The 21,988-nt window shown below is 37.9% G+C and overlaps 1 non-coding gene across 1 annotated transcript; it reads right to left on the bottom strand.

Moving 5' to 3' along the window:
• Window positions 1–1,317: 1,317 nt before the first annotated feature.
• On the bottom strand, window positions 1,318–18,186 carry LOC101423118 (uncharacterized). Its single transcript, XR_011645357.1, has 3 exons — window positions 18,065–18,186; window positions 16,352–16,512; window positions 1,318–1,400 (listed from the first exon to the last, which is right to left on the bottom strand). It is a non-coding gene; the product is annotated as an uncharacterized protein (transcript).
• Between the last annotated feature and the right edge of the window lie 3,802 nt (window positions 18,187–21,988).

Raw genomic sequence — 21,988 nt, forward strand, 5'->3', positions numbered from 1 at the left:
GAACTGCAGAGACAGACCACAGAAGCTCATGAAAACTGACAGAGGAATCCACAGAAACTAGAAAGCTGAACACAAGACCTGGAAGAGAAAGGAAATGCCCTCATGTGCCTTCCCATTTGACAGAGGAGTCCAAGATTGCCAGCAACTGGTCTTCAGGAAGAGAGTGTTGCCTGATGAAGCCTTGCTGTGGACATTTTCATGGCCTCAGAAATGCAAACCTTTAAGTTAAAAAATCCCCACTGTAAAAGCCAACCCATTTCTGGTATATTACTTTTGGCAACTTTTACCAAAGTGAAACAATTATCTTTCATAAATTTATTTGACGTTGTATATCTTTTTTAGATAACTATCTGTTCACACTCTTTACTCATTTTTTAAAAGGGGTGGTTTTCTTATTGCTCTTTATTCATCCTGGATACAGGACTTTCCAATTTACCTCTTTTTCTTATATGGATTGTCCTTTTTTCCTTTTTCAAACACTGGTATATAGAAATATGATTTTCTTTTGTATTTTGATTTTTTGTGTCCGACAACTTTCCTAAAAGCTACTTAATAGTTCTAAGAGCTTGCTATGTCAATTCTTCGGGATTTTCTACAAAGATAACCATATAAACGATTAATTTGGGCCAGTTTTATTTCTTCTTTTCCATTTTAATTTCTTTTTAGGAGGTACCAGGGATTGAACCCAGGACCTAGAAGAACTCAATTACTGAGCTATAACCACTCCCTTTTAATTTCTTTTTTCCCTTTATAGCACTGGCTAGGGTTTCCTGTATTGAATAGGAGTAGTAAGAGGATATCCTTAACTTAGAGAGAAAGCACACATTTTTGCATCATTAAGCATAATATTAGCTGTAGCTTGTTTGTAAATGCCCTTTATTATATTATCTGTATATTTTAAGTTCAAGCTGCTTCTTCCAATCCTCATTTTTCAGTGCCTGTATTAAATTGCCAGCTCCGAGGAATACACAATGACAGTATTTAATATATTATTTGCCTACTACCCATTCTCCAACCAAAACAGAAACAAAGAAAGAAATGTACATGTTTTCATAATAGATTTTAATTTTCTTTTTCCTAACATAATTTCTTACTAAGCTAAGGATATTTCATACCACTTTAATTCTTCATAGTTTCAAAGATGAAATCCTCTGATTTGGTCATTGTAGTTCTTAAGAGTTGTATATAGGAAACAAGTATTGATGTTTACCATGATTGAAACTACTATTGACCCATAGTCAGTGGAGCATTTTTGAGTATTAAAAAAGAATAGGTTCCACCTTGCTGAAAATTTCAGGAACAGCTTAGGATTCTGCTGTTGTTTTTGAAGGTTGGAACTGTCCTGCTTCAAATTTTTCTTTGAATTTTAAGTAGTCTCTTCTTTTATCAAAATATTTTATCTGTTGAGATAAAAAGGTTTGAAATAAGGACAAGTTATTCAGCTTAGATAAAAATAGCACAGGTTTAAATGTGACAATATTCACTACAAATTGCATAAGGGGCTTAACTCACTTATGGTTTAAAAATCCTTTTTATCAGTCAATCTGATGTTAAGTCTCCTAAGGAGGGTATACACTAGTGAGTCCTAATCCTTATTGTGTTACAAAATCCCAGAGAATTTGACATAATCTGTGAATCTCAACAAATGTACATGGTGCTTATACATGCAAAACTTTCTATGCAACTTCTAATATAAATCCTAAGGCTTCATGATTTAAAGACACTGTATAAATTTTTCTTATCAATTGTAGGCTTAATGAATTTTATAATTTATCAACCATAACATCCTAATCAATTCAGGAGTAGACATTTAAGGAGACATGCACAAGGTTTGAAATTACATTTATGAATTATGATTAGACTGATGGTTAACACTGCGATAGATTTCATTTTGTTTTATTTATATTCTCCTTTTAAGTAGGGAATGTGAAGTATCTTAGAATAAAGCCACATACCCGGAAACTAAATAAAAGCCGAAAAGCAAGGCCAAGGAAAATGCACATAAACCATAAAAACTGTTGTATTTCTTTAACTGAGCTTAAAGAATGTAGAAAACTGTATATTTCCATTGTCAGAAGAGAAAACACTAGTTCTTTTAAAAGTTTTTCTTGAGATTTAATTCTTCAATATTTCAGTGAGGCCTGAGCCATGAACGCATACAGTTGTGGAATGCCTACAGACCATTTGTTTATTTAACTACTGCTTTCTTATTTATTGATAAATCCTGTTCTCTAAAATCATAGACTATCAGAAATTTGCTGTTTGGAATTACATCAGTAAGAATGAAGCCTTGCACTTTTGCCTGTAATATCTAAGTCACTTCCACAGAGACAAAACCTTGATTTCCAACCCAGGTGCAGACCTTTAAATAGGTAATTTCTGAACATGACAGTCAACATTTTTAACTTTGTAGAAGACAGGACCCTGAGCCACTTCTCAGTCCAGACCTGATGATGACCCATATATACAGTTGTGCTTTGCTCTGGGCCTATCAAAACATGGATTCATTACAATTATAATTTGAATAACAAATTATTCAATATAAATTGTGAAAGTGGTTTAAAAGATTAAAATCATTTTAATTAGTGGATTTGATATGAGTCTCCCAACAAGGGGCAGCAGTGGTGGTGGAGACTTAAAGATGCCGCCCTTCCTCAGGGCAGCGTGGGACAGTTAGTTAAAGGGCTGTGTTTGCTGGGTAGGCCAGGAAAGCTCAGCACTGAGGAGTCATCAAGGGAAACTCCTGGTGCCCTTCCTCCCGAGGGCATTTTGGAGCGGGTCTGTGCCCCCATCATGGGTCCTGGGCTCTGTTTTGGCTGGTAAAGACTGACTTGGGAAAGCCCGGGTCTCAGAGAATTAAAACACAGCATGAAGCACACAAACATACATGTCATGGGAGTCCCAGAAGAGGAGGAGAAGGGAAAAGGGGCACAAAGAATATATGAGGAAATAATGGCAGAAAATTTCCTAACTCTTATGAAAGACAAATATACATGTCAAAGAAGCAAACATGCTCCAAACAGAATAAGTCCTAATAGACTTGCTGAGACAGATACTAATCAGAATATCGAATGCCAAAGATGAAAAGAGAATCCTGGAAGCAGCAAGACAAAAGTGATGTTATATAAAAGGGAAGAGTTGTAAGATTAACTGCCCATTTCTCAGCAGAAACCATGGTGGCAGGAGCCAGTGGTACAATATATTTAAAATACTTAACAAGAAAAACCACCAGCCAAGAATTCTGTGTCTGGCATAACTGTCCTTCAAAAATGAGGAGAGAGGAGGACAACTTCTGGGAAGATGACAGAATTAGGGAGTCACAAGCCTTATTCCTCTCTCAAAAAAACATCTAGTAGAAAGGCAGAAAGTGTCCAGAACATCTGTTCTGGGGCTCTGGTTATCAGGGGAGTGCTGTGCAGCATTCAGGGAAAAGCAGGACAAATAAAGGGAGAAAATGGAGGGAGAGATTGTGAGTCACTTGCTTGGTCCAGGCTCCTGGTATCCATCCCTCACTCTTGGAGCAAGCAGCTTCAGGTCAGTTCCTGGCTGATGGGTGGCTCCGGATTGGCAGGGCCATAAAGTCCATCACTTTCCCAAGAACAAGGAGGGATGCAGCCCCATACTGGTCTAGGTGTTGGCCGGTGAATTTGGACTGCTGGGTCTCAATGTTTCAATCTGACCTGGTCAGGTGCTGCTGTACCACTGCTTCAACCTGCATCAGGGGTCGATCTAGTGGGGACTAAAAATACCCTGCCTCATAAGGGATGTGGGAAATAGGTTTCTGAAGACCAGCATTTGCTGAGCAGGTCAGGAAAGCACAATCTTTGGGAGCTGAATTAAAGGCTTTTGGGCATCATTCCTGACCCTCTCCCCAAGGACCTCTGGACCTGTACTGTGCCTTCTTCATGAGTCCTTGGCTTTGTTTTGGTTGGGAAAATGATGAGCCAAGTCTCAAAGAAAAGCCTAATACAAAGCCAAACAACAACAAAATTTTATGAACTATTCATAGTAATTTTAAACTGACCTTCAGAGTAAATGCATCAAGATAACCAGGTGCCCAGACATCAGCAGAAAATTACAAGCCCATACGAAGAAACAGGAAGATAAGACCCAGTGAAAGGAGCAAATTAAAAAGTTGGAGGAGATACAGAATATGGAACAACTAATCAAAGATGTCCAACAAATGTCCTAAATCAATTCAAGGAGATAAAATGAAATATTGCTAAAGAGATAAAGGATATGAAGAAGACACTAGGTGATCATGAAGGAGAATCTGAAAGCATGCAAAGAAAAATAAATCTTATGGGAATGAAAGGCAAATAGATGAGATTTTAAAAATGCCAGAGCCATACAACAGTCAATTTGAACAGGCAGAAGGATCAGCAAGTTAGAATTGAGGGTAGATAGACAAAATAGTGGGAAAAACTGAGCAGGGTCTCAGGGAACTGAATGACAGAATGAAGAGAACTTATGTATCATGGATGTCCCAAAAGGAGAAGAGATAGGAAAGGGGCAGAAAGAATATTCCCAACACTTATGAAAGATTAATATACATGCCCAAGAAGTGCAACGTTCGCCAAACAGAATACATCTGAACAGGCTACACCAAGACACACACTAATCAGTGTCAAGTGCCAAAAACAGAGAATTCTGAAAGCAGCAAGAGAAAGACAATCATCACATACAAGGGATGCCCAATATAAGTGCCAATTTCTTATCAGAAATCATGGATGCAAGAAGGCAGTGGTATATTTAAGAAAAAACTGCAATTAAGAATACTTTATTGGCATAACTGCCCTTCAAAAATGAGGAGGAGTTTAAGATATTCACAGATAAATAGAAACTGAGAGTTAATTAACAAGAAACCTTCCCTACAAGAAATATTAAAAGGAGTTCTACAGACTATAAGTAAAAGAAGCAGCCTGGAGGAGAGTGTAGAAATGAAGATTATCAGTAAGGATAACTAAAAGAGAAAAAAGAGAGACAAAATAAAATATAAAAAGGCCAAAGAATAAAATGGTTGAAGTACTGCCTTTACAATAATAACACTGAATATTAATGGATTAAACTCCCCAATCAAAAGACACAAATTGGCAGAATGGATATGCTGTCTACAAGACTCACCTTAGACCCAGGATACAAACAGGTTGGAAGCGAAAGGATGGAAAAGGATATTCCACCCAAACAGTAACCAAAAAGAGCTGAGGTAGCTATACCAATATTGGACAAAATAGACTTTAAAAGCAAGACTGTCATAACAGATAAAGGACACTATATATTACTAAAAGTGGCAATCCACCAGGAAGAAATAAAAATCATAAATAGGCACCTAACCAGGGTGCCCCAAAATACATGAGTCAAGCATTGGCAAAATTGAAGGGAGAAACAGACATTTCTACAATAATAGTTGGAGACTTCAATATACCAATCTCATTAATATCCAGACAGAGGATCAATAAGGAAACTGAGAACCTGAGAAACAGGATAAATGAACTAGACCTAACAGACATATACAAAATACTGCACCCCAAAACAGCAGGATATACATTCCTTTCAAGTGCTCATGGATCAATCTCCAGGTTAGACCACATCTTGGGTCACAAAATGATCTCAATAAATTTCTGATAAGGAACTGACAGTTTTATTGGGCATCCCTTGTATGTGATGAATTGTTTTTCTCTTGCTGCTTTTGGAATACTCTATTTTTATTTTTTGGCACTTGGCACTCTGATTAGTATGTGTCTTGGTGTAGGTCTATTCAGATGTATTCTGTTTTGAGTATGCTGCACTTCTTGGGCATTGTAGCAGTTTGATATTATCGATGAATTCCAAAAAGAAATATTGGATTATGTTTGTAAACTGGTCTTTTCCTCTGGGCATATGAGATTATACTGGATTAAATAATTGGATTATATTGGATTATACTGATTACTTAATCAAGTAAACCTCTTATGTCAGTAGAGCATTGAGTGCCCATCCTTTGGTGGGTGGGGACTCACAAATAAAAGGCATGGCAAAGGACTGAGTTGTGGGCTTTTGGTGTTGGAGCTTTGATATTAGAGTTTGATCCTGAAACCTTAAACTAGAGCCTCAGGAAGTGAGCACACAACGGAAAGAGAAGCAAGCCCCAAGAAGGAGGAACCCAGGAAGCCTAAACCCCTGGAGAGGTCAGCAGCCATCTTGCTCCAACACATGGAAATAGACTTTAGTAAGGGAAGTAACTTTTGCTTTATGGCCTGGAATCTGTAAGTTCCTACCCCAAATAAATACCTTTATAAAAACCAACTGATTTCTGGTATTTTGCATCAGCACGCTTTTGGGTGACCAATACAGGCAAGGATATTAATATCTTTATAAGTGTTTGTCTCAATAAACTTTAAAAGCCTTAAATTATACAAAGCATTTTCTCTGATCATAATGGAATTAAGCTAAAAATCACTTATGGTCAAAAAACTGGAAAATTCACAAATATTATGGAGGTTAAACACACTGTTAAACAACCAGTGGGTCAAAAGTGAAATTGCAAATATCTCAAGATGAATGAAAACAAGAACAGAATATATCAAAACTTATGGGATATAGTGAAGACAATGCTGAGAGGGAAATATATGGCCCTAAATCCCCACATTAAATAAAAATAAGAGTGGGAAGCAGATTTGGCTCAACAGATAGAGCATCTGCCTACCACATGGGAGGTCCAGGGTTCAAACCCAGGGCCTCCTGACCCGTGTGACAAAGTGGCCCACGTGCAGTGCTGATGCACACAAGGAGTGTCGTGCCACACAGGGGTGTCCCTCACGTAGGGGAGCCCCACGCGCATGGAGTGCGCTCCATAAGGAGAGCTGCCCAGAGCAAAAAAAGCGCAGCCTGCCCAGGAGTGGTGCCACGCACACAGACAGCTGACACAGCAAGATGATGCAACAAAAAGAGACACAGATTCCAGGTGTTGCTGACAAGAAAGCAAGCGGACACAGAAGAACACACAGTGAATGGACACAGAGAGCAGACAACTGGGGGGGGTGAGGGTAAGGGGAGAGAAATAAATTAAAAAGAAATAAATCTTAAAAAATAAATAAAAATAAGAGCTAAAATCAAAGACCTAATAACTATACACACCTGGAGGAACTAGAAAACAACAACAACAACAACAACAAACCCCACAGCAAACTAATCCCAAAGCAAGAAAGAATGAAAAAACAATGAACAGAGGAAAAAATAAAGGAAACTGAAAAAAAAAATAGAATCAACAAAACCAAATTGGTTCTTTGAGAAGATCAATACATTTGACAAACCCTTAACTAGAAAAGAGAGAAGATGCAAATAAAATCAGAAATGAAAGGGGGGGGGGGACATTAATACTGACCATACAGAAAAAGAAAATGATCAAAAGAGATCCTATAATCAACTATATGCTGATAAATTAGACAATTTCATAGAAAGACGCCAACAACCTACACCGACTCAAGAAGAAATAGAAGACCTCAAAAGAACAACCACAAGTAAAAGAGCTTGAATCAGTCATCAAAAGCCTCCCAACAAAGAGAAGTTCAGAACCAAATGGTTTCACAGGGGAATTATACCAATTATATCCAATCCATCCAAGAAGACTTAATACCAATCCTGCTCAAACACTTCCAAAAAATTGAAGAGGAGGGAACACTTCCTAATTCATTCTATGAAGCCAACATCAGTCTAACAGCAACGCCGGATAAAGATACCACAAGAAAAGAAAATTACAGACCATTTCTCTAGTGAATATAGAGGCAAAAATTGTCAACAAAATACTCGCAAATCCAATTCAACAGCACATTAAAAGAATTATACACCATGACTAAATGGTTTTTATCCCAGGTATGCAATGGTCATTCAACACAGGAAAATCAATTCATGTAATACACAGCATTAACACATTGAAGGAGAAAATTCACATGATCATCTTGACTTTGACACAGAAAAGGTATATGACAAAACCCAGCATCCTATCTTGATAAAAACACTTTGAAAGAGCAATTTGTACCGCCTGTCAGACACTAGCTAAGAGCTACTTTTCCAACAAAGGTGGTAGCTGTGCTAGTTTGGAGCTGTACGTATCCCAGAAAAGTATGTTCTTAAAGTTAATCCATTCCTGTAGGTGTGGACCCACTGTAAGTACGATCTTTTAATGAGTAGGATCTTAAGATGTGACCCACCTCTTTCAGAGTTGGTCTTAATCCTCTTACTGGAGTCCTTTATAAGATAATGAAATTCAGATAAAAAGAACACTTCCCTATCCAACTGCAGGCAGCACTTGGCCACCATAGCCTTCCCCACATGGGGTCTGTCCCTATAAAACTCACCTGTGGAACTGCAGAGCTTTTAAAGGCACCTTCACTAAAGGATTCTTCAATCACCTTCACTTCCAAAGGGAAAAAAGAGAGGAATAACCATGCTAACCATCAATTAAAATACTTCTCTATTTTGGACAGAATATTCTAGTTAATAGAAATCCTTCTCACATGAAATAAAGCATCTACTGTGGAGAATTAGTTCTTCTCCTCCCCCAACAAGAAAGGTAGCATGAAAAGAGTATTTTTTAAAAAGTCCAAGAACATTTTAACTACCCATTTTACTGATATGACAGTCCAGGAAAAACCTCCCAAATACAGATTGCTACTCTACTGAAATCTGACTTTGGTCCTCATCTTCTTTTTCTTTAGTCCATATGCTGTTCATTCAGTAATTCTATAAATATTTATGAAGCCCCTACTACAGGCCACAGAAAAATGCAATGGGGGGAAAGGAGAAAATGCGTAACTCTCATGTGGCATATATTTTAGGGGAGGCAGACAAGAAGTGAAAAAAGGATATTAAATAGTAATATGTGATACGATGAAAAATGATGCAAGAGTGCCAGGAGGTGATGATGCTGGGGTGAGGGAGTTGGTTTGCAAGTGTATATAGGGTGGACAAGAAAGACCTTATTGAGATCTTTGAATAAAGACATGAAAAAAGTTAAGGGGCATTCATGCAGATATCTGGATAAAGAGAATCCCAGGCAAAGAAAGCAACAAATACAAAAGCTGTGAAGTGAACACAGGACCAATGCATATAAGGAACACAACAGGAGCACAGAAGAAGTTAAGTCGGAAATAAGTCAGGAATGTTGGCTTTTATTCTCAGTACGACAGGAAACCACAGGAGAGTTCTGAGTTCAGGAATAAGAAGGGAAACAAAGATATAAGGATGACAGAGAAAAGTTGGCAGGATCAACATATTGTTGGTTTCAGGGTCCTAGAGGGAAAGTTAAAAGGTAGTAGGATAATGGGATGCTTAGAATTGGAACTATGGAATGACTGTATTTTCTGGTAAGGATAAGGTTTAGGCTTTGATCATGGGCGTAAGGTAGGTGGAAGACTTGTCCATTGAAGAGGTCAAAGAACTCACTGACTTCTGCAGCTTTTGACTATTATGGCTACTTTCCAATTTAAAACTGTTTTCTTCTGCAGTACTACTTTCTGGGTTTTCTATCTTTGTGGCTGTTCTTTTTAGTCCCTGAGTTCTCTTTCTCAGTCTGCCTCTTAAATACTGGTTCTTTGCTCCCTCTTCACCTACGTGCGTTTCTCGAGTATTATCTTGCTGAAGTCTTACCCAATTGCTATAGACTAAAATCTGCAAGATTCTTCCAGAGATATGTGCCTGACAGGATGGGCAAGCAGATGGTAATGGGGAGAAATGGAAGTATCATTTTGAATGCACTGTGTTTGAGAGGCCTTGTTTTCATTAGCTTAACTTTCTTCAATCTTGTTAGGTACTACTGTATGTTTTACACAGTAGGAACTAAGGTTCAGAAAGGCCAAATAATTTGTTGAAGGTCTCCTAACGAGTAAAGTTATAGATAGGGGATTTGACTGTGTGTCTGATTCCAAAGTTTGTGTTCTTTTCATGCTAACTCTGCTTTGCTGAAGTCACAGCCAAAGAATAAAGATAAAAATAGAACCACCAAAATGAAGATTTATAATGAAGTTATATCATAAAACATCAAAAGTGAAAACTACATGATAAATACACCATAAACTAATATACAAGTTGGCATAACAACAAATTACTCTTCTCCAGCACTCTGCTCATCTCTTTAATAGCACTTACCAACCTAACTTATATAATGGTTCTATTTAAAGTCTCCTATTGGCTCATAACTGAGGAGCAGGGATTAGAGCTACCATTCTAACATCTTCCACCAGCGTCTTCCACAACTAGAGCAACCAGATATCTACATTATTTGATCATAATATCAATTTCAGGTATTTTTTTCCTATAAACCTTTGAAATGTCCCAGCAATTTTAATATTTTGGCATGCACACTACTTTCTTGGGTCTTATGGCAGTTTGAGATTATGAATCCCAAAGAGAAAAATTGTAAACTAATCTATTCCTCTGAGTGACTGCAGTAAATTCAGTTGAGGGGTATTTCATTAGGTTACCTGTTAAGATCTATGTAGGGCTTTTGATTTGACTGTCAGTGGGCATGACTCAGGTTAAGTCTCCACCCTCTTGCTGGGTCTGATATAAATGGACACTTATTCAGACACTCACAGGAAGAGAGCTCTGTCATTTTTGATCCTGCCATGTGACACAAAGGAGAAGACTCAAACAGCTGAGGCCCTGGGGAGAGATGAGCCATTTGCCTGATAGCTACAGGTGCAATTGGGAAGAGGGCAGAAAAGCTGAGACTAATACAGCCCAGAAAGAAACAAGCCCTATGCCAGTAGAGAGAACTACAGAATCACCTAAGCAGGAAGCATCAAGAGGCTGGGCCCATAGAGCTCAAGAAGAAAGGGTGAACCCAGAGGGAAAGGCAGAGACCCAGAGATCGATAGCCATCATGCTTCAACAGTGGCAACTGACTTTGGTGAGAAAGCATCTCTTATGGTGCCTTGGACTTTTTACAGCCTTGGAATTGTAAACTTTTACCCCAAATAAACCCCTTTTATAAAAGTCAATAGATTTCTGGTACTTTGCATAAAGAGACCTTTGGCAGACAAATAAAGGTTTCAACACTAACATTCTATGTATATAATAAATACTTGTTAATTCCTCTGTAACTATTCATTCACCTCTCGGAGAAAGTAAGGAGTCTTAGACTGTTAATTGAAGGAGGAAGTGAAGGCTGGTGAGCAGAGCTTTCCAGGTAGAATATGGTTTTTACAAAGGTATGGAAGCAAAACATGAAAGAAATACACACACTCAGGAAATGAGGTAACTCTGTATGGCTAGCATTTCAGGGACTAGGGGACAATTTCAGAGAAAAGCTGGGCAGATGGAACATGTATATCTTACTGAGGCATTTGATGTTTACAGTGAAGGCAATAAGAATACCTTGAGAGTTCTTTAAACAAGCAAGTGACCCAATATGTGTGACAGATACGTTGAGGAGGAGTGAGATGGGAAGTTGTATTAGTCAGCCAAAGGGGTGCTAATGCAAAATACGAGAAAAAGTTGGTTTTTATAAAGGGTATTTATTTGGGATAGGAGCCTACAGATACCAGGCCATAAAGCATAAGTTACTTCCCTCACTGGAGTCTATTTTCACATGTTGGAGAAAGATGGCTGCCGACAGCTGTGAGGGTTCAGGCTTCCTGGATTCCTCTCTTCCAGAGTTTTGCTTCTCTCTGAGTTCAATGTTCCTTTTTTCCTGGGCTGGCTTCTCTTTCTTCTGTGAGCTTACTTCCAGCTTAAGTCTTAAGCATCAAACTCCAACATCAAAACTCCAACATGAGAAACCCTTAACTCTGTCCTTTGCCATGCCTTTTATCAGTGAGTCCACACCCACCAAAGGGTGGGGACTCAATGCCCTACTGGCAACAAGAGGTTTACATAATTACTTAATCAAGTAAACCTATGAATCCAATATAATCTAATATGCCCAGAGGAAAAGATCAGTTTACAAACATAAGCCAATATTTCTTTTTGGAATTCATCAATAATATCAAACTGCTATAGAAGTAGAAAGACCAGTTAAAGAGTTACTACAACAGTACAAGTGAGAAATGGTGAGGGTCTATGCTATAGCAGGGAAGAGGGCGACGGAGATCAAAGTGCCTAGGTGGATAGTGGTGCCATTCCCTGACATAGTATAAGAGGAGGAGAAACACATTTGGGGAGGGGCTCAATTCTGGACAAGTTGGGATAGAAATATCAATAGCATCTATACATGGTGTTGTATTGGCAAGACATGTAAAGGACATGCAAAAATTTAATTTGCTATAAAAATGTTAAGGATATGGTCCAGTTCTTTATTTTTCATCTTTTTTTTTAATTAGAGAAGTTGTGGGTTTAGGGAACAGTTAGGCATAAAGTACATGATTCCTATACAGCACATTATTCACATCTTATTATAATTGACAGTAGCACATTTTAATAATTGTAGTATTATAGTCCATGCTTTAACTTAGTGTTTACTCTCTGTGTACTTCGGGCCCATGAAAAAAAAATTATTCTGTCACCATATATACAATTTAACATTTCATCTTTTAAACACATTCAGATGTTTCAGTACTCTTAATTATGTTCATTCACAATGCTGTGCCACCATCACCACCATTCATTAGCAAAACATTTCCATCATTCCAAATAGGAGCCCCCAACATTTTAGACTTAACGTCCCTATCCCCACCCCATTCCCTGGTAACCTATATTCTAGATGCTGACTCTGAGTTTACTTAATCTAATTTTTTTAAAATCAATGAGATCCAACAGTATTTTTCCTTTTGTGTCTGGCTTTATTTCATTAAGGTGCATCCACGTTGTCACCTGTATAAGAACTTCATTCCTTTGTACAGCTGAATGAGATTCCCTTGTATGTATATATCACATTACTTACCCATTCATCGGTTGATGGACACTCAGGGTGCATCCACTTTTTGACTATTGTGAAATATCACTATAAACAATGGTATGCAAATAATGTTTGATTCCCTGCTTTCGGTTCTTTTGGGTATATACCGAGTAGTGGGATTGTTGGGTCATATGGCAGTTCTATACTTAGCTTTCTAAGGAACTGCCAAACTGATTTCAAGAGCGGCTGCACAATTTTACATTGCCACTAGCAATGAATGAAGGCTCCTATTTCTACACATCCTCTCCAACAGCTGTTATTTTTTCGTGTTTTTAATAGTAGCTATTCTAATGATTGTAAAATGATATCTTATCATGGTTTGGACTTGCATTTCCTTGATGGCTAATGATGCTGAGCACCTTTTCCATGTGATTTCAGGCCATTTGTATATCTTCTTTGGAGAGATATCTATTCAAATCTTTTGCCCATTTTAAAATTGGGTTGTTTGTGTTTCTGTTGCTAAGTTAAAGGATTTCTTTATGTATTATGTTATTAAATATCAGATATGTGGAATCCAAATATTTTCTCCCATTGTGTAGGCTGTTGTTTTACTTCTAAGATAAAGTTCTTTAAAGTGCAAAAGTATTTATTTTGAGGCGATCCCATTTATTTTTTCTTTTGTTGCTTGTGCTTTGGGTGTAAAGTCTAAGAAACCATTGTCTAACACAAGGTCCTGAAGATGCTTCCCTACACTTTCTTCTGGGAGTTTGATGGTTCTAGCTCTAATATTTAGGTCTTTAATTCATTTTGAGTTGATTTTTGTATAATGTGTGAGTTAGAGGTCTCCTTCTTTTTGTGACATCATAAATGTAAATCAAGCACCATTTAGTGAAGAGACTATTCCTTCCCAATTAAGTGGTCTTTGTCCCTTTTTCAAAAATCAGTTGGCCATAAATGTGAGGGATGATTTCTGAGCTCTCAATTCTATTCCATTTGTCTATATGTCTGTCCTTGTGTCAGTAGCATGCTGTTTTAATTACTGGAACTTTGTAATAAGTTGTGTGTTTTTTTTAAAGATTTATTTTATTTGTTTCTCTCCCCTTCCCCCCCACTGTCTGCTCTGTGTGTCCATTTACTGTGTGTTCTTCTGTGTCCACGTGCATCCTGCCATGCAGCACTGGGAAACTATGCCGCTTTTTTTGTTGTTGTTGCATCAGCTCTGTGTGCAGTGCCACTCCTGGGCAGGCTGCGCTTTTTTCGTGCAGGGCAGCTCTCCTTGCGGGGGCACTCCTTGCATGTGGGGCATCCCTACGTAGGGGACACCCGTGTGGCACAGCACTCCTTGCGCCCGGCAGCACTGCGCATGGACCAGCTCACCACACAGGCGTCCTGGGTATCAAACCCTGGACCCTCCATATGGTAGGTAGATGCTCTATCATTTAAGCCACATCTGCTTCCCTGTAATATGTCTTAAGACCAAGAAGTTTGAGTCCTTCAACTTCATTCTTCTTTTTCAAGATGGCTTTAGCTATAATATTTGGGGACCTTTATCCTTCCATACGGATTTGATTGGCTTTTCCACTTCTGCAAAGAAGGTTGTTGGCATTTTGATTAGAATTGCATTGACTCTATAAATTGCTTTGGGTAGGAATGGCATCTTAACAATATTTAGTCTTCCAGTCCAAGAATATGGAATGTCTTTCCATTTATTTAGGTCTTTGATTTCTTGCAGCAATGTTTTGTAGTTTTCTGTGTACAAGTCCTTTATATGCTTGGTTAGATTTATTTCTAGATATTTGGTGCTTTTACTTGCTGTAGTGATGAACTGCCTTCTTGATTTCTTCTTCTGATTGTTCATTGCTTGTGTATATAGAAACAGTATGGATTGTGAGGTGTTGCTCTTATACCCTGCTACTTTGCTGAATTCATTAATTAACTCTAGTAGCTTTACTGTAGATTTTTCAAGACTTTCTATATATATAGGATCATGTCATCTACTAATAGTGATTCCTTTCCAATTCAGATAACTTATATTTCTTTATCTTGCCTAATTGCTCTGACAGGAATTTCCCATACAATGATGAATGACAAAGGTGACAGTGGGCATCCTTGTCTTGTTCCTGATATTAGGGGGAAAGCTTTCAGTCTTCCACCATTAAACGGGATGCTACCTGTGGGCTCTTCATATATGCTCTTTATGATGCTGAGGAAATTTCCTTTTACTCCTAGTGTTCTAAGTGTTTTACCAAGAAGCAATGCGGGATTTTGTCAGATGCCTTTTCTGCATCAATTAAGATGATCATGTGGCGTTTTTTTTTTCCCTTAACTCTGTTAAGGTGCTCTATTACATTAACTGATTTCCATTTGTTGAACCAATTTTGCATACCAAGGAAAAATCCCACTTGCTCATGGTATAGATATCTTTTAACATTTGGTTTGGTTTTGGTATTTGGTTTCCTACTATTTTTTTGAGAATTTTTCATCTATATTCATAAGAGATATTAGTCTGTAGTTTTCTTTTCTTGTAGTATCTCTATCTGGCTTTGGGGTGAGGGTGATATTGGCCTTGTACAATGAGTTAGAGAGTGTTCCCTCTTCAATTTTTGGAAGAATTTGAGAATTGGAGTCAAATCTCCCAGGAATATTTAGTAGAATTCCTTTGTGAAGACATCTGGTCCTAGGATTTTCTTTGTTGGGAGGTTTTTGATTACTGATTCAATCTCTTTACTAGTAATTGGTTTGTTGAGATTTTCTATTTCTTCTTGAGTTTATGCTGGTAGTTTGTGTGTTTCTAAGAATCTGTCCCTTTCATCTAGGTTATCTAATTTATTAGCATACAGTTGTTCCTGATATCCTCTTATAGTCCTTTTTATTTCATTGGAATTGGTAGAAATGTCTCCATTTCAATTTGTGTTATTTGTATGCCTTTTTTTTTTGGTCAATCTAGCTAAAGGTTTGTCCATTTTAGCCACTGGACACCAGAAAAGATATGTTCTTCCTAAGTGCAAAATACATTCATTCCATCACAATATCCCAAAAGCCTTAAATCATATCAGAAATGATGTTTAGTACAAAGTCTCTTCAAAATTGGTTATGGGTGGGGTCTGTCCTATGGCACAAATGCCCTTGGTCTGTGGACCTGTGAAACTCAGAGAAGTTATCTGCTTCCAATAAACAAAGGAAAGATAGGCACAGGATAAATATTTCCATTCCAGAAGAAAATAGAAGTCATGGCTTCCAAACAATGCTGATACCCTGCAAGACATATCCATTAGATTTCAAGGTCTGTCATCAACAGAATGTCCTATGGGCCGGATAAAGTGGCAGCAGCACCCTTTCCAAGTGCTTATGCAGTGGCCATGCTCTCCCCAAATACTGGGGTGAACACTACAACCTCTGAGAACACTAGGGTGATGGTCAGACTCTCTATAGTTCCCTGGGAATATGGTCCACCGTCTCTGAAGACTGGCATGGCATCACTCTTCCAGAACAATGGAGTGGAAGGCCCACCCTCTCCAAATGCCGAGGCATACTCACCATTTCCACACACACAGGTGGCTCACTCTCTTGGCCTGAGAAGATGTCTTCAGTTCAGTCCATAGCTGCCATTCTTTGAAGTCATTCTTCCTTCAGTGTGTCCCTTTTCTGTCCTTGTGGTTCCATTCATCTTGCAAAAAACTTGTCACTTTCACATGTACCTCAAAAGGGTCCAAAATATCAGACAGAAGAACTTTCTACAGATCCTTTCTGGAGAACCGCATTTCTAATCCTGCCTTGCACTGAAATGGCTGACTGGTTCCATGTTCAGTTAAACCCTTACATGAGACACTTATCTCTGGGGACTCACTTTCCAGAAGCTCAGAATTTCAAAACCATCAAAATCTGTTTTTTTTGTGCCTAGGAGTTCAGTTCTCAGCTCATACCTTTCTTGTTGCATTTTATAAGTGGCAGGTGAAAACCAGGCTGCATTTTCCATGTTTAGTTTGAAGTGTTCCTCACCTGAATATCCAATCTTGTCACTTTCAAATTCTGCCTTTCATCTGACAGAACTCAATTTTGCTAAGTTTTCTGCCATTTTAAAACAAGTCGCCTTTCTGCCAGTCTGAAATGACACACTCATCATTTCTGTCTTAAGGCCTCTTTGGAATACCTTTATTGTCCATATACCTATCAACAGTCTTCAAAGCAATCTAGGCCTTTTCTATCAAGCATCTCACGATTCTTCCAGCCTCTACCTATGACCCAATTCCAAAGCAGTTTCCACATTTTTGGTATTAGTAATAGTAGTACCCCACTCTTTGTAAAAAAATCTGATTTAGTTTTTCTAGGCTGCTGAAAGCAGATACCATGAAATGGGTTGGCTTAACAATGGGAATTCATTAGCTCATAGATATGAGGTTGAAAAAAATGTCCAAATCAAGGTGACATCAAGACAATTCTTTCTTGCTGAAGACCAGCTACTGGAGATCCTTGGCTCCTCTGCTGTATGACAAAGCACACAGTGGTCTCTGCTGGCTCTCCCTTCTCTTTCAGGTTTTGTTGCTTTCAGCATCTTACATCCATGTCTTTTTCTCTCTGGTATTCATCCCATTTAAAAAGTGGGTGACATATTAACTGAAGCAGCCTCATCAAAAGATCCTATTTACAATGGGTCCATGTCCACAAGAATGAATTAGATTTAAGAACATGCTTTTCTAGGGTACATATAGTTTTATCCTGACATATTTAGTACCTTCTCATTTCTATCTGGGCATATTTTTCATCTGTTTTTGTGCTGGTTACCATGGGGTTAAAATTTAACCTCCTAAATATATAACAATCATATCTGATTTGATACCAACTTAATTTCAATAACATACACAAATATTTCCCTAAACATCTCTGTCCTCCCCCTTTTTATACTTGTCACCACATATATCTTTGTACATTTCATGCCACAAACCATAGATTTATCATTACTTTTTACTCATTTGCATTTTAGCTCCAATGGGAAGAAGTGGAGTTACATACTACACAACACACTGCAATAATACTGGCATTTATCCAAATGGTTATCTTACTGCAGATCTTTATTTCTTTATGTCACTTTGAACCACTGCTTAGGGTCCTTTCCTTTTAGTCTAAAGAACTCCCTTTAGCAGTGCTTATAGAGCAGGTCTTGTGGTAATGAACTCCTTTAGCTGTTGTTTATCTGAGAATATATTTTCTCTCATTTTAAAAATAAAAGCAGTTTTATTGAGATATACTCACCCTCCATACAATCTACCCAAAGATGATCTCGATGTCATTGGAGAACTGTGCATTCATGAGAGCAATTTTAGAAAATTTTCACTGCTCCAAAAAGAAAAGCCGGATATCCTTTAATGCTGACATCAGCATTGGTGTGGTACCTTTGTTACAGTTGATGAAAAAACATTAAATCATTGGTGTTAACTAAAGTCCATAGTTTGCATTAAGTGTACTTTTCCCCATAAGCCACCCTTTTGTTAACACCTGTCATAGTAATAAATATTTGTTATAGGTCATAAAAGAACATTCTCATACTTAGACTATTAACCACATTCATTGTCACCAGCAGGGTTCAGAGTGTTATACAGTACCATGTTTTATACTTTGGCTTTCCCTCTAGTGATATACAGGACCACAAACTTCCCCTTTCAATCACATTTGCATGCAGTTCATGCAGCGCTCTTAATTATACTCACAATAATGTGCTTCCTTCACCTCTATCTACTTCCAAACATTTACAATCAACCAAATTAGAAATTCTGTACAAATTAAGCATTAGCTCTCCATTCCCTGTCCTCATTCTGTCTCCTGGTAACCTCTATTCTATACTTTATGAGTTTGCTTTAGTTGTCCTTGTGTGTCCGGCTTATTTCACTACATATAATGTCCTCAACATTTACCCATGTTGTCACACACATGAGGACTTCATTCTTTCTTGCAGCTGAATGATATTCCATTGTATGTATATAACATATTTTGTTTTTCTACTCATTTCATTGGTTGATGGACACTTGGGTTACTTCCTTGTCAGTTGTAAATAATGCTGCTATGAACACTGATGCACAAATGTCTCTGCTTTCACTTCTTCTGGGTATATACCTAGTAGTGGAATTGCCGGATCATATGTAAGTTTCCTGAGGAGCCATCAAACTCTTTTCCACAGCAGCTGCAATATTCTACATTCCTACCAACAGTGAATGAGTGTTCCTTTTTCTCCAGATCCTCTCCAACACTTGTGGTTTTCGGATTTTTTAATAGTGGTCATCCTAGTAGGTATGAAATAATAACTTGGTGTTTTGACTTGCATTTCCCTAAAAGCTAGTGATGTTAAGCATCTTTTCATGTGCTTTTTAGCCATTTGTATCTCTTCTTTGGAAAAATGTCTGTCCAAGTCTTTTGGTCATTTGTAAATTGAGTTGTCTTTTTATTGTTGAGTTGTAAGATCTCTTTATATCCTGGATATTAAACCCTTAACAGATATGCGGTTTCCAAATATATTCTACTATTGAGTGGCCTGCCTTTTCACCTTTTTATTGACAATGTCCTTTGAAGCACAAAAGTATTCAATTTTGAGGATGTCCCATTTTTCTATTTTTTTTTTTTTCATTGTTCTTGCTTTGGGTATAAGGTCTAAGGAGCCACCTTCTACCACAAGATCTTGAAGATGCTGCCTTACATTTTCTTCTAGGAGTTTTATGGTCCTGGTTCTTATATGTAGGTCTTTAATTCATTATGAGTTAATTATTGTATAAAGTTTGAGATAGGGGTCTTCTTTTTTTCTTGTTTTGATATGGATAGCCAGTTCTCCAAGTACCATCTCGTGAAAAGACTATTCTGTTTCAGCTGGGTAGACTTGGCAAGCCTGTCAAAATCAAGTGACCATAGATGTGAGAGTCTATTTCTGAATTTTTAATTCGACTCTATTGGTCAATACGTCTATCTTTACACCAGTACAATGCTATTTTATCCATGAGTCCTCCAACTTCGTTTTTCTTTTTCAAGATATTTTTGGTTATTTGGGGCCCCTTACCCTTACAGATAAATTTGATAATTGGCTTTTCCATTTCTCCAAAGTTAAGCCATTGGAATTTTGTTTGGGATTGTGTTGAATCTGTAAATCAATTAGGGTAGAATTGACATCTTGATGATATTAAGTGTTCTAATCTATGAACATGGACTGTCCATTCATTTATTAGATCTTCATTTGATTTCTTTTAGCCTTGTCCTATAGTTTTCTGAATATGGGTCCTTTACATCCTTGGTTAAATTTATTCCTAGATATTTTATTCATTTAGTTCCTATTGTAAATGGAATTTTTTTTCTTCATTTCCTCCTCAGATTGCTCATTACTAGTGTATAGAAACACTATTGATTTTTGAACATTGCTCTTTTATCCCTCTACTTTGTTGAACTCATTTATTCACTCCAGTACCTTTGGTGTAGGTTTTGGGGAACTTTCTAAGTATAGGATCATGTCATCTGCAAATAGTGAAAGTTTTGTATCTTCTTTTAAAATTTAGATGCCTTTTATTGCTCTTGCTTGCTTTATTGCTCTAGCTAGAACCTCTAGTACAATGTTAAACAACAATGGTGACAGTGGGCATAGGAGTTGGTATAGGTAGGCCTCAATTCGCTTATGAAAACAACAAAGGAAGGCAAAGAGCTATCTGAGGGAGCTGCTTTTGCAATCTGCAGGCCAGGACTGTGCTACTGCACACTGTCCAGGAGGGTGAGGTATAGAGAGATGAAGAAGCCGAAATAAAAACCATGAGTTATTACCCTCATGGCCAGCAATGGCACCCATCCCGACCATCAAGATGATCAGCCTACATAAAATCCATGACTCACTGCAACCAACTGAGAAGAGAACAGATGTTTTCCTCCCTGGGAAGAGGAAGGGTGTCATACAGCATAGAGAGTGGTTTCTCTTCAGTGAGTTTGGCCAGCAGAGCCTACTTTGAATATTGACTCTTGTCCAGACCAGAATCACAGGCAAGTGGAGGTTGAAAGAGACACCTCCATAGAAAGAATCACCAAAAAGTGACATCTGGAAGAAGGCTGGGAAACAGTAGAAATAAAAATGCTTCTTGGAGTCTCTCTTGTCCCAGAACCCTTGGATCTTGTCTGCACCCCATTAATGGTCCCTGGCCCTATTTTGATAACTTAAGCTAGACAGTTTTAAAAGCTTAGAATAAGTTGAACTAAAAAATCCAAGAAGAGCTATGAAACAAAACGATCAAGCAAGAGTGAGAAATTGACTGTCAGAGTAGAATCACCAACATAATCAGATACCTAGACATCAGCAAAAAATTACAAGCCATACTAAGAAACAGGAAGAGATGGCCCAGCCAAAGGAATCAACCAAAAATCCTGACAGGATTTAAGATAACTAATCAATGATAATCACACAAATCTAAATCATTCAAGGCATTGAAGTATTATGAAAATATGGCTAAGGAGAAGAAGGATATTAAGACGACACTGGGTGAGCATAAAGAACAATATGGGAAAAAAAAAAAAGAACACTATGAAAGCCTGCAAAAAAAGTAACAAAGCTTATGGGAATGAAAGACAATAGATGAGATTTTAAAATGCATTAGAAGCATATAAAAGCAGATTTTAAATGGCAAAAGTCTTCACAGACAAACGAAAACTAACAGAGTATGCTACCAAAAGACCAGATGTCCAAGAGATACTAAAGGAAGTGCTCCAGCCTGAAAGGAAAAGACAAGGGCAAGAGACTGGGAGAAGAGTGTAGAAATTAGAATTATTAGTAAGGGTAACTGAGCAATTTGATAATATTGATGAATTTCAAAAAGAAATATTAAATAAATCTTTAAAAAAAAAGAAGAAATATTGGATTAGGTTTGTAAACTGGTATTTTCCTCTGGGCATACAGGAGTATATTGGATTCAGAGGTTTTACTTTTACTTGAGTAAATAATGATTAAGGCTTTGATTGGGCCACATCAGTAAGATGTTGCACATCTGCCCCCTTGGGGGTGGGGACTCAAAGAGTCTCTCTGCAGAGAAAGGAGGTTGGAGTTGTGAGCTGAAGCCCCAGGAAATAAGCACACAGAGGAGCTTGGTAGTGAGGAAAGAGAAAAGGTCCCGGGGAGAGAAACAGCTAGCCTTATGGAGATATCAGAGGAGCTGAACACAGATA

The sequence above is a fragment of the Dasypus novemcinctus genome, chromosome 13 (genome assembly GCF_030445035.2).
Source record: "Dasypus novemcinctus isolate mDasNov1 chromosome 13, mDasNov1.1.hap2, whole genome shotgun sequence".
In the NCBI taxonomy this organism is placed as follows: domain Eukaryota; kingdom Metazoa; phylum Chordata; class Mammalia; order Cingulata; family Dasypodidae; genus Dasypus; species Dasypus novemcinctus.